Below are 13,774 nucleotides of genomic sequence, written 5' to 3' on the forward strand. Positions count from 1 at the left end.
GGCGAGCTAGCAGCTCGTCGGCAGGTAACTCGCCTCTCGTGAGATATGCCATGTAGGGAATCGCCCAATCTGGAGTAGCGTGAAGAGCCGCCACGAGTTGAGATTCGGGGTCCGGTACCACCAGGTCTTCTTTCGAAGGCAGTTTTACTGACGGGTTATATAATGTATCTAGAAAGACATTGGGGGAACATGCTTACGCTGCGAACCAAGGCGAGAAAGAGCGTCCGCTTCTTCGTTAAGCCGTCGATTGATGTGATCCACTTGATAGCCACTGAAATGACCTGCCACATCCGACACAGCCCGTCTGTAAGCCGCCATCAGAGGGTCTCGTGAATCCCAAGTGGCAGAAACCTACTGCGCCACCAGATCGGAATCGCCCAAGCATCTCACTGTCGTGAGGTTCATCTCCTTGGCGAGTCGCAAACCATGAGGAAGAGCTTCGTATTCTGCTGCATTGTTAGTACATGGAAACATGAGTCGGAGAACATAGCAAAACTTGTCACCGTGAGGCGAAGTTATCACCACGCCAGCCCCCGAGCTTTCCAGCTATCTGGACCCGTCAAAATGGATGGTCCAATATGTAAGATCTGGTTTTTCCTCAGGGATTTGTAACTCGGTCCAATCATTGATGATGTCCACGAGCGCCTGAGACTTGATGGCTGTCTGAGGCGTATATCACACCTGATGGGGACCCAGCTCGATGGCCCATTTGGCGATCCATATAGTGGCCTGCCGGTTATGTATGATATCGCCGAGAGGAACGGAGCTGACGACCGTGATCGGGTGTTCCTGGAAGTAATGCTTCAACTTCCGACTCGCCATGAATACCCCGAAAACCAGTTTTTGCCAATGCGGGTAGCGTTGCTTGGAGAGGGTAAGGACCTCGCTAATGAAATACACCGGCCTTTGGACGGGGTATTCCTTCCCTTCCTCCTTTCGCTCGACAACTACTGCCATGCTGACTGCTTTGGAGTTGGCCGCAATGTACAGGAGCATAGGTTCTTTGTCTGCCGGAGCCGCCAGCACCGACGGGTTAGCCAATTGCTGCTTTAAGGCTTCGAAGGCATCGTTGGCCTCATCCATCCATACAAAGCGATCGGTCTTCTTGAGCAACTGATAGAGAGGGATAGCCTTCTCCCCAAGGCGACTTATGAAACGGCTCAAAGGCGCGATTCGACCCGCCATGCGTTGTACTTGGTTAACGTTGGCCGGTTTCCCAAGCGAGGTAATTGCTGCAATCTTTTTCAGGTTGGCCTCGATTCCTCGTTCTGACACCAAGAAACCCAATAGCTTCCCTGCGGGGACACCAAATACGCACTTGGTGGGGTTAAGCCTCATCTGGTAAATACGCAAGTTGTCGAACGTTTCTTTGAGATCCTCCAATAGCGACTCCTTGCGGTGAGATCTGACCACGATGTCGTCCACGTAAGCGTGGAAGTTACGGCCTATCTGACTATGCAGGCAGTTCTGGATGCAGCGCTGGTAAGTCGCCCCCGCGCTCTTAAGCCCGAATGGCTTGGACACATAACAGAAAGCTCCGAAAGAGGTTATGAAGGATGTCTTTTCCTGATCTGCCACTGCCATCTTTATCTGGTGGTATCCCAAATAAGCATCCAAGAAACACAGACGTTCGCAACCCGCCGTCGAATCAATAATTTGATCAATGCGAGGAATGGCGAATGGATCCTTTGGGCAGGCTCTATTCAGGTCCGTGTAGTCAATGCACATGCGGAAGGTGCCATTCTTCTTGTGAACCAAGACTGGGTTAGCAAGCCATTCTGGGTGAAAAACTTCGATGATGAACCCAGCGGCAAGGTGCCGGGCCACTTCTTCGCCAATCGCCTTGCGGCGTTCTTCGTTAAACCCGCGGAGGTACTATTGTACCAGCTTAACTTTAGAGTCAGTATTGAGATGGTGCTCAACGAACTCTCTCAGCACACCCGGCATGTCAGACGGTTTCCATGCAAAAATGTCCCGATTCTCACGGATGAATTCGATGAGCGCGCTTTCCTATTTGGGGTCAAGACCCACCCCAATAGTGAACTGCTTGGTGGAGTCGCCCGGCATAAAATCGATGACCTTGGTGTCATCCGCCAGTTTGAACTTGAGCGGCGGCTCAGACTCGATAGTTGGCCTTTTGAGCGATGTCATGTCTGCCGGGTCGACTTGGGATTGGTGAAATTTAAGCTCCTCGGCCGCGCAAGCTGACTCGGCGTAAGCTGCATCTCCTTCTTCGCACTCTTGGGCTATTTTCCTATCGCCATGGACGGTGATGGGACCCATGGGTCCAGGCATCTTGATCTTGATATAAACATAGCACGGGCGGGCCATGAACTTGGCGTAAGCCGGTCGTCCAAACAGCGCGTGTCAGGCATTCCAAGCAGATCGTGTTGGGGGAACCGACGTGGCCCGCTGGTTGCTGTGGGGAAATCCTCGTGGCGACTTCTGGTGTGACTCGCCTGAGGCGTAGAGTGGAGCCTATCAAGGCTATGGGAGTACTGCGCGTGTTGAACTACGACCGTTTTCAGCATCTGAATGGCGTTTCTAGCCTCTATCTCGGTCGGGGTGTTTCCGTATATTGGAAGAGACTCCAGGTGGCGGGTTGCGGCCAGCACGTTGTTGACGGGGTTCGAGAAGTGACCCTGCAGTGTCTGGAATTGAGTCGCATGAGCGTCCATGGGCTGACCTGGCGGCGGATTGGGTGGTGGAACCGTTCCTCCCCTCGGGGCGGCTTGCAGAGGCCGATCGAGACCCGCCCTGGGGGTGCGCGGGGTGTCAAAGAGGCGAGTTGGGTGTAAGTCGGCCGGGATGCGTCCGCCGTGTCTCCTTTGATGGACGACATCAGACGTGCGTTGATGTATCCCGAGCCGCCATCCTTCGGTGTTCAGCCGATCGGTCTCAGCGGCGACCGTAGCTCGCTGTGTCTCGATCCTGGCGGCGTCTGCCTCCATGTCACGCTGTGCTTTGGCCATTGCCTCCCGTAGTTTGGTTAGCCCGACATTGACCGACTCCTGATTTTCAGATGTAACCGGGGTTGCCATAAGGCTACCTATCTCCACTGCTAGTTCCGTCATGATTTGCGCTGAAGGCTTGGATGTCTCTCCGGTCTCGTTGTTGCCAGCCGGGTTTGGAGGAGGCTTGGCTGACCCTGCCAAGTAGATGACGATTTGCCGGCGAGATCTCTCGAGGACTTCGGGATCCATCGCCAGCGATAGCTCCCCCGAGTTGCCCTTCCTCAAGGGGGTGGATTGACACCATCTCGCCCATGGAAGACTCGCCATCGGAATTGGCGGGGGTGATCTCCTGGCCCGCCTCCCTGTCTTGCGCGCCGCCTCCATGCGTAAAGGCGACGAAAACCTGGCGGCTCTTGCTCTGCCGTATAACGGGGAGGATGTACCTGGCTGGCTCGACGATGTCAGTGGAGATGTCCGGCTCAGGAACGGGCGTCCCGATCATGCCGATGAAGACGTTGATCTTGCCGAAGGGGACTCGGTAGCCAGATTCGACGAAATCGGCCTCCGACTCCCATAATGTGTTGTCGATGTAGTATTTCCCGCGGCGGCTGTTGGTCATGATGCCGACCGCATAGCTTTCTAACCCTGATAAGGCTCCCTTCGAGAACTCAACTCCACCGTGCGCAAGCCCCACGGTGGGCGCGAACTGTCGTGGTTTTGTCACGGCAGATGTCCTCGTGAAAGGACTTAAAGATGGATCCATCGCACCTTGGTGGCGACTCGAAGGGGGTGAGCGAAAGCGAGACTCAGATTTACCCAGGTTCGGCCCCTCGTGAGGAGGTAAAAGCCTACGTCCTTCTTTGTGTAGATTAATGATGGTTTCGATTACAAGGAGGGCGCAACTCGCCTGACCTAGCTCTCGATTCTCTCTAACTCGCGTGACCTTCCCCTGGAACTTGCCTTTATATACAGGTGGAGGCCCTAGGGTTTACAAAGTCCTGCTATCCTACACTTGGTAGTTTTCCTTATCTCTAAGTCGTCGTGCTCCCCACGACCAGGAGCTTCCTTGACGTTCCATCATCCGCACGATCTTCTTGAACCGCCCCACAACTCCTGGGCCACTGGACACATGGCCAAAGGTGAGTCGCCCCTATGGTGACCCGTCCCATTAAGGGCGGGTTACCCACAGGTAACATCCCCAATAGTGCCCATCGAGTTCATCCGTGAGAATGGGGACATCTTTTCATGAAAACCTTGTGGCATGCCTCGAGTACCGAGAGAAATCGCTGAGCACCACCTTAAGATTGATCTGAAGATGAAACTATTATGGAAATACCTCTATCGTTTTAACAAGGCGATACATAAGGCCATTGGGAAAGAAGTAGCCCGGTTCCTAGATGCCGGGTTCATCATCGAGGTTTTTCATCCTGAGTGGTTGGCTAACCCGGTGTTGGTTCTGAAAAAGAATGGAAGCTGGCGAATGTCTGTCGACTACACAGATCTCAATAAAGCTTGTCCCAAAGATCCATTTGCCCTCCGTCGTATAGATCAGATCATTGATTCTACGACGGGTTGTGAGCATTTATGCTTTCTGGATGCGAATTCCGGTTACCATCAAATCAAGATGGTAGTTGAGAATCAAGAGAAGACAGCTTTCATCACTCCTTTTGGTGCTTTCTGCTATGTCTCCATGCCTTTTGGGCTCAAAAGTGCATGAGCTACTTATCAACGTTGCGTTCAGAATTGCCTCCGCTCACAGATTGGGTGCAACTCCCATGCTTATGTTAATGACATCATGGTGAAATCCCAGAAGAAGCAGATGCTCTTGGATGGACTCAAGGAGAAGTTTGATAATCTTTTAGTATACCAGATGAAGGGTTAAGCCAGCCAATTGTGTCTTTGATGTTCCTGCATGCAAGTTACAAGGATTCGTGTTCTCCGAATGCGGCATTGAATCCAATCCAGATAAGATCAAGGCAGTCACTTTGCTGGGTGAACCGACTATATTAATCAGGTTCATCGCATGGCTGGTTGCATTGCGGTATTGAGTCATTTTATAAGCCACCTTGGAGATAAAGAAGTTCTTCTCTATCAGTTGCTAAAGAAAACATACAGTTTCATTTGGACTGATGCGACCAATGAAGCTTTTGAAGCTCTCAAAAAGCAGCTAGCTGAGCTGCCTGTTTTGGTCACCCGACCAATAAAGAACCCATGCTCTTGTACATTGCCACTAATTCAAAGGCGGTCAGTGTTGCAGTTGTCGTTGAACGGGAGGAGGAAGGAAAAGAGTATCCGGTTCAGCGTCCAGTCTACTTTGTTAGTGAAGTCTTGACCTTATCCAAGCAGCGATATCCACATTGGCAAAAGCTAGTTTTTGAGTTTTTATGGCGAGACAGAAGATGAAGCACTATTTCCACGAGCATCAAATTATTGTGGTCAGCTCGGCACCCATTGGTGATATCATACATAATCGAGAGGCCACTAGATGAATCACCAAGTGGGCAATTGAGCTTGGTCCTCATCATGTGAAGTGCACGCCTTGTATAGCCATAAAGTCACAAGCATTGGTGGATTTCATCAATGATTGGATAGAGCTGCAGATTCGAGCGTATAGGCGAGGCAATACGTACTGGACTATACACTTTGATGGGTCCATGCAATTAGAGGGCTCAAGGGCTGGAGTTGTTTTGTCTTCTCCTCGAGGTGACAAATTATAATATGTTTTACGGCTCATGTTCCATTGTATTAACAATGCAACTCAGTATGAGGCCCTTCTGCATGCGCTGAGGATGGCTAAGGAGATGAATCTTAGCCGGGTCAGATGTTTGGGTGATTCAGATTCGATGGCTCAACAAGCCTCAAGAACTTGGGACTCAAAGGACCCATCAATGGCGGCTTATCGACGAGCGGTCGCAGAAGTGGTAGGTCACTTCCAAGGGTACCGGGTTGATCTTATTGATCACCCGCTTAATGAGGCTTGCTACGGCACCAAAAGTCCTTCCCTGGCGCTTAGGAATTCTTCTTTATACTTCTCTGGTTTGTGTCGGTTTTTCCCTTGAAGAGGAAAGGGTGATGCAGCACAGGAGCAGTAAGTATTTCCCTCAGTTTGAGAACCAAGGTACCGATCCAGAAGGAGGGCCTCGTCAAGTCCAAAGTACCTGCGCAAACACAAACAAGCTTGCACCCAACGCTTCAAAGGGGTTGTCAATCCCTTCAAGATTGTTTGCAAAGTAAAATCTGAAGGCGGAAAGTGCAACGAAGTAAAAAGTGTAAGGCTGAAAATATGGTGTGGAGTAGACCCTGGGGGCCATAGTGTTCACTAGAGGCTTCTCTCATAATAGCAAATATCACGGTGGGTGAACAAATTACTGTGGAGCAATTGATAGAACCGCATAAATTCATGACGATATCTAAGGCAATGATCATGCATATAGGCATCACGTCCGAGACAAGTAGACCGATACTTTCTACATCTACTACTATTATTCCACACATTGACCACTATCCAGCATGCATCTAGTGTATTGAGTTCATGACGAACAGAGTAACGCTTTAAGCAGGATAACATGATGTAGAGGGATAATATCAAACCAATGATGAAAACCCCATCTTTTTATCCTTAATGGCAACAACATGATGCGTGCCTCGCTAGCCCTTCTATCACTGGGTGAGGTCACCGCACGGTATGAACCCAAAACCAAGCACTTCTCCCATTGCAAGAATCATAGATCTAGTTGGCCAGACAAAACCAACAACTCGAAGAGAATTACAAGGATATGAAATCATGCATAAGGGAGATCAGAAGAAACTCAAATAAGATTCATTGATAATCTGATCATAAATCCATAATTCATCGGATCTCGGATAGGGGACCTCTAGGGGGCCCACAAGCCTGGATGGCGCCCCCCTGGCCGCGGGGTGGGGGCTTGTGGGGCCCCTGGCGCTCCTCTGGCTTGGCTCCCAAGTTCTCCGATATTCTTCCGTTCCAAAAAAATCTTTTCGAGGATTTTCTTTCGTTTGGACTCTGTTTCAAAATCTCCTCTGAAAGGGGTCAAAAACATGGGGAAAACGGGAACTGGCACTTGGCACTGAGTTAATAAGTTACTCCCAGAAAATAAACAAAAAAGCATGCAAAACATCCAAACTTTGACAAGATAATAGCATGAAACCATCAAAAATTGTAGATACGTTGGAGACTTATCAAGCATCCCCAAGCTTAACTCTTGCTCGTCCTCGAGTAGGGAAGTGATAAAGAATGAATTTTTGATGTGGAATGCTACCTAGCATAGTTGTCCTTTGCAACTTCTTTCACGTGGCATGAATGTTCAGATCCGTAAGATTCAAAACAATAGTTTGCTATTGACATGAAAACAGTAATACTTCAAGCAAACTAGCAAAGTAATCATGAACTTTCAAAATAACAAGGCCAAAGAAAGTTATCCCTACAAAATCATATAGTCTAGCTATGCTTCATCATCCTCACACAACTAATGTAAATCATGCACAACCCCAGAATTGGCCAAGTAATTGTTTTCGTACTCTTACTTTCTCAAACTTTTTATAACTATCACGCAATACATGAGCACGAGCCATGGATATAGCACTATAGGTGGAATAGAGTGTGGTGGTGGTTGTGAGACAAAAAGGAGGAGATGGTCACACTGACTCAGCGTATCAACAGGCTATGAAGATGCCCATTAATAGATATCAATGTGAATGAATAGGGATTGCCAGACAAGAGATGCACTAGAGCTATAAGTATGTGAAAGCTCAAGAGGAAAACTAGTGGGTGTGCATCCAAATTGCTTGCTCACAAAGACCTTGGGCAATGTTGAGGAAGCCCATCATTGGAATATACAAGCCAAGTTATAAAATGAAGATTCCCACTAGCATATGGTAGTGACAAAGCAATAAGCTCTCAATCATGAAGAACATGGTGCTAACATGAAGCACAAGTGTGGAAAAAGATAGTAGCATTGTCCCTTCTCTCTTTTTCTCTCAATTCTTTTTTTTGGGATCTTAGGCCTCTCTTTTTTCTTTTTTCTTTTTCTTTTTGTGTTTGGGCTCTTTGGCCTCTTTTTTTTATTATTTCCTCAGATGGGACAATGCTCTAATAATGATGATCATCACACTTTTATTTACTCACAGCTCAAATATCACAATGATGATGACTCCATAGGAAATGCCTCCGGCAGTGTACCGAGATGTGCAACGATCTAGTACGATCATGCAATGGCAATATGACAGTGACGACACAAGTCATGAGACGGAACGGTGGGAGTTGCATGGCAATATATCTCGGAATGGCTATGAAAATGCCATAGTAGGTAGGTATGGTGGCTGTTTTGAGGAAGGCATATGGTGGGTTTGTGTACCGGCGAGAATTGCGCGGCACTAGAGAGGCTAGCAATGGTGGAAGGTGAAAGTGCATCTATACCATGGGCTCACATTAGTCATGAAGAACTCACATACTTATTGCGAAAGTTTTTATTAGTAATCGAAACAAAGTGCTAAATGCATACACCGAGGGGAAGGGTTGGTAGGTGTAAACCATCACGCGATCCCGACCTCAACACAAAGGATGACAATCAATAGATCAATTATGCTCCGACTTCCTAACATAGTGGTTCACCATATGTGCATGCTACGGGAATCACTAACTCCAACACAAGTATCTCTAGATTCACAACACCCTACTAACATAACTCTCAATATTACCGAATCGACGTCTCAAAACTAATTGAGAGGAATCAAAACTTATCTTTCTATTCAATGCACATGGAGATGGAGGTTTTTGCATCCTCTTTGGCTACCTAGCACATTTGGGACTACTTTCATAGCATTAGACAACTACCAAATCACGCACCGCCGTGCTCTAAAAATATAAGTGAAGCACAAGAGCAAAAGTATCTAGCTCAAAAGATATAAGTGAAGCATTAGAGCAAACGTATCTAGCTCAAAAGATATAAGTGAAGCACTATGAGCATTCTAGCAAAATCACGATGAGTGCATGTCTCTCTCTGTCAAAAAGGTGTGCAGCAAGGATGATTGTGACAAAACAAAAAGAAAAGACTCCTAAGATACAAGACGCTCCAAGCAAAACACATATCATGTGGTGAATAAAAATATAGCTCCAAGTAATGTTACCGATGGATTGAAGACGAAAGAGGCGATGCCTTCCCGGGGCATCCCCAAGCTTAGGCTTTTTGGTGTCCTTGAATTTGGCTTGGGATGCCTTGGGAATCCCCAAGCTTGAGCTCTTTCCACTCCTTATCTCTTTGTCCATGAGAACGTCACCCAAAACTTGAAACTTCACAACACAAAACTTAAACAAAAACTTGTGATAACATTAGTACAAGAAAACAAACTACCACTTCTTTTGGTACTGTAGCAAACTTGAATTCCATCTATATTGATGATGGGCTACTGTATTCTCACTTTTTCATGGCTAATACCCCCCGATACTAACCATAGTTTCATCAAAACAGGCAACCAACTCAACAAAAACAGAATCTGTCAAAAACAGACCAGTGTGTAGCAATCTGTATACTTCGTATACTTCTGGTACCTCAAAACATCTGAAAAATTACGATGGCTGGGGAAAAAGTATATCAATCAGCAGCAAAAAGAATCAACTCAAAATATCTTTGTGAATAAAAATGAAAAACCATCTCATGAGCGAAAAGTTTCTGTCTTTTTCCAGCAGGATCAAACAACCATTAACAAGACTAGTCATAAAGGTTTTGCTTGGCACAAACACAAAAATAAACACAAAAAACACAATCACAACAGAATTATGAAAGTGTGGACGCAACAAAACAGAAATAAAAAGATAAATTCATTGGGCTGCCTCCCAACAAGCGCTATTGTTTAACGCCCTTAGCTAGGCATAGGAGCGATAGAATCACGTATCGTCGTCTTTGGTGCTCAAACCATAAGTGGCCCTCATCAGGGATTCATAAGGCAATCTTATTTTCTTTCTAGGAAAGTGTTCCATGCCCTTCCTTAAATAAATTGAAATCTAATATTCCCTTCCTTCATATCGATGATGGCACCAATAGTCCTTAAGAAAGGTCTACCAAGAATAATAGGGCATGTAGGATTGCAATCAATGTCAAGCACAATGAAATCCACAGGTATATAGTTCCTATTTGCAATAATAAGAACATCATTGATCCTTCCCATGGGTTTCTTGGTAGTAGAATCAACAAGATGCAAATTAAGAGAACACTCTTCAATCTCATTAAAAACCAGAACATCACATAAATACTTTGGAATCAGAGAAACACTAGCACCCAAATCACACAAAGCATTGCACTCATAGTTTTTGATTTTGATTTTGATGGTAGGTTCCCACTCATCATGGAGCTTTCTAGGAATAGAGACTTCCAATTCAAGTTTCTCTTCAAGAGCTTTTATCATAGCCTCGACGATATGACCGATAAAGGCTTTGTTTTGGCTATAAGCGTGTGGAGAGTTCAACATGGATTGCATCAAAGAAATGCATTCAATCAAGGAGAAACTATCATAATTGAATTCCTTGAAATCCACGGTAGTAATTTCATTACTACTCAAAGTTTTAACATCTTATACTCCACTTTTAATGCTTTTAGCATCAAGATAGATGGACTCCGAATCCTTGGGGCACTTTTCAACCAAAGTGGATTCATATCGAGCCCCATAATCATTAGGTTTGACACAAGAAAACAAAGATTCAATGGGAGTCACACCAAGCACTTTAAGATCTTCGTGATTCTCATCACGAGTTTCGGGTTTAGCAGCCATTTTATTGACTAAAGTAGCTTGCTTATCAGAAATCTGGCCCAATAGCTTTTCAAGCCGAGCAAACTGGGAATTCAGCACAAGGAATTCTTTGGCCATATCATCAACTTCTCTACTCTTAAAAGCCAGAAAAGAATTTTGCTCCTTCAGCGCTCTAAGGAAGTAACTATTATATTCAAACTATGTAGACATGAAGCCTTTAACACTAGTTTCAATCTCTTCTAACTTCGCAAAGCGAGCATCAAAATCCCTTAGTGGGGCCATTCGGGCTTTAGCAGGCAAACAAGCACAGAAGCACCCAAAGATCAGGCGAGAAAAAGGGCGAACGAAAAGGCGAACGAAAAAGTAAAATTGGTGAAGTGGGGGAGAGGAAAACAAGAGGCAACTAGCAAACAAAGTAAATGCAATAGATGAGTTTGCGACACCTACTTGGATGAGTTCTTAACTTGATCTTCCTCCCCGGCAACGGCGCCAGAAATTCTTCTGCTGCGGCAACAAAAGTCCTTCCCTAGCGCTTAGGAATTCTTCTTGTTACTTCTCTGGTTTGTGTCAGTTTTTCCCTTGAAGAGGAAAGGGTGATGCAGCACAGGAGCAGTAAGTATTTCCCTCAGTTTGAGAACCAAGGTATCGATCCAGAAGGAGGTCCTCATCAAGTCCCAAGTACCTGCGCAAACACAAACAAGCTTGCACCCAACGCTTCAAAGGGGTTCTCAATCCCTTCAAGATTGTTTGCAAAGTGAGATCTGAAGGCGGAAAGTGAAACGAAGTAAAAAGTGTAAGGCTGAAAATATGGTGTGGAGTAGACCTTGGGGGCCATAGTGTTCACTAGAGGCTTCTCTCATAATAGCAAATATCATGGTGGGTGAACAAATTACTGTGGAGCAATTGATAGAACCGCGCAAAGTCATGACGATATCTAAGGCAATGATCATGCATATAGGCATCACATCCGAGACAAGTAGACTGATAATTTCAGCATCTACTACTATTACTCCACACATCGACCGCTATCCAGCATGCATCTAGTGTATTGAGTTCATGACGAACAGAGTAACGCTTTAAGCAGGATGACATGATGTAGAGGCATAATCTCAAACCAATGATGAAAACCCCATCTTTTTACCCTTGATGGCAACAACATGATGTGTGCCTCGCTACCCCTTCTGTCACTGGGTGAGGTCACCGCACGGTATGAACCCAAAACCAAGCACTTCTCCCATTGCAAGAATCATAGATCTAGTTGGACAGACAAAACCCACAACTCGAAGAGAATTACAAGGATATGAAATCATGCATAAGAGAGATCAAAAGAAACTTAAATGAAATTCATAGATAATCTGATCATAAATCCACAATTCATCGGATCTCGACAAACACACCGCAAAAGAATATTACATCGGATAGATCTCCATGAAGATCATGGAGAACTTTGTATTGAAGATCCAAGAGAGAGAAGAAGCCATCTAGTTACTAGCTATGGACCCGTAGGTCTATGGTGAACTACTCATGCATCATCGGAGAGGTCATGGTGTTGATGAAGAAGCCCTCCGTGTCCGAATCCCCCCTCCGACAGGGCACCAGGACGTGCCCCAGATGGGATCTTGCGGAGACAGAAGCTTGCGGCGGCAGAAAAGCGATTGCGATCGTCTCTTGATTTTTTTGGGAATATTTGGGAATATATAGGCGCAAGATCTAGGACAGGGGACCTCTAGGGGGCCCACAAGCCTGGATGGCGCCCCCTGGACGTGGGGTGGGGGCTTGTGGGGCCCCTGGCGCTCCTGTGGCTTGGCTCCCAAGTTCTCCGATCTTTCGTTCCAAAAAAATCTTTTCGGGGATTTTCTTCCATTTGGACTCTGTTTGAAAATCTCCTCTAAAAGGGGTCAAAAACATGGAAAATAGGAACTGGCACTTGGCACTGAGTTAATAAGTTAGTCCCAGAAAATAAATAAAAAAGCATGCAAATCATCCAAAGTTTGACAAGATAATAGCATGAAACCATAAAAAATTATAGATACATTGGAGACGTATCAAGGCTTCAGACGCATTATCACGCCTTGGCTCTCAACGCAAGCCGGTACCTCCTAATGTGTTCTTGGATGTCCTCCACAACCCTTGAGTTAAATTACCAACCGAGGAGGATATAGCTATTCCTGACCCAGAAGGCCACCGGTGGCGGCCCTCCATGTTACTCCCGACTGGGCCGAGCCTTGCTTAGCCTACCTAACTCGAGGTGAGCTCCGAGCTGAGAAAATCACCGATCGCTAGTTAATTCGGTGGTCCAAATCTATGACTATCATAATTGACGAGTTACATCGAAGGACTGCCACCGGTGTTCTATGTTTCCCTTGAAGAAGGTCTGGAAATTCTCAATAAATCCACGCGGGCGACTGTGGACATCACGCTGGCTCACGTTCCTTCATGGCAAAGGCGTTTCACCATGGATTTTATTGGTTTGCAGATCATGTAGATGTGGAAGGCATTGTGCGTAAGTGCGACAGATGTCAAAGATTCGCTCGTCAAGCCCATGTACCGGATCAAGAATTGCGTATTATCCCAATTAGTTGGTCGTTCGCGGTTTGGGTGCTTGATATGGTTGGCCCATTTAAACCATCTTGTGACAAAAAGACTCATCTACTGGTGGTAGTTGATAAATTCACCAAGTGGGTTGAGGTAGAACCTGTCAGCAATTGTGATGCAAAGACATAACTCAAGTTTTTGAAGAAGTTGATCTTCCATTTTGGCTACCCTCATAGCATCATCACTGACAACGGTGCCAACCATATCCATTATAGCGTACTCGAGGCTATCGGATTATGAGAGGGATTAGCGTGCTGAATTTGTAGGCTGAAATGACAACGGTGACAACGGTGCCAACCGTATTCAAGGGAGCGTTGGAGCAGTTTTCTCAGCACAAACACACCCGACTTGATTTTGGTGTAGTAGCAAATCCAGTCCAACGGGCAAGCCAAACAAGCTAATCAATAGATTATGAGAGGGATCAAACCCCGGCTGATATTTCCATTATAGCGTACTCGAGG

Source organism: Hordeum vulgare, chromosome 5H (assembly GCF_904849725.1).
Source record: "Hordeum vulgare subsp. vulgare chromosome 5H, MorexV3_pseudomolecules_assembly, whole genome shotgun sequence".
NCBI classification, from domain to species: Eukaryota; Viridiplantae; Streptophyta; class Magnoliopsida; order Poales; family Poaceae; genus Hordeum; species Hordeum vulgare.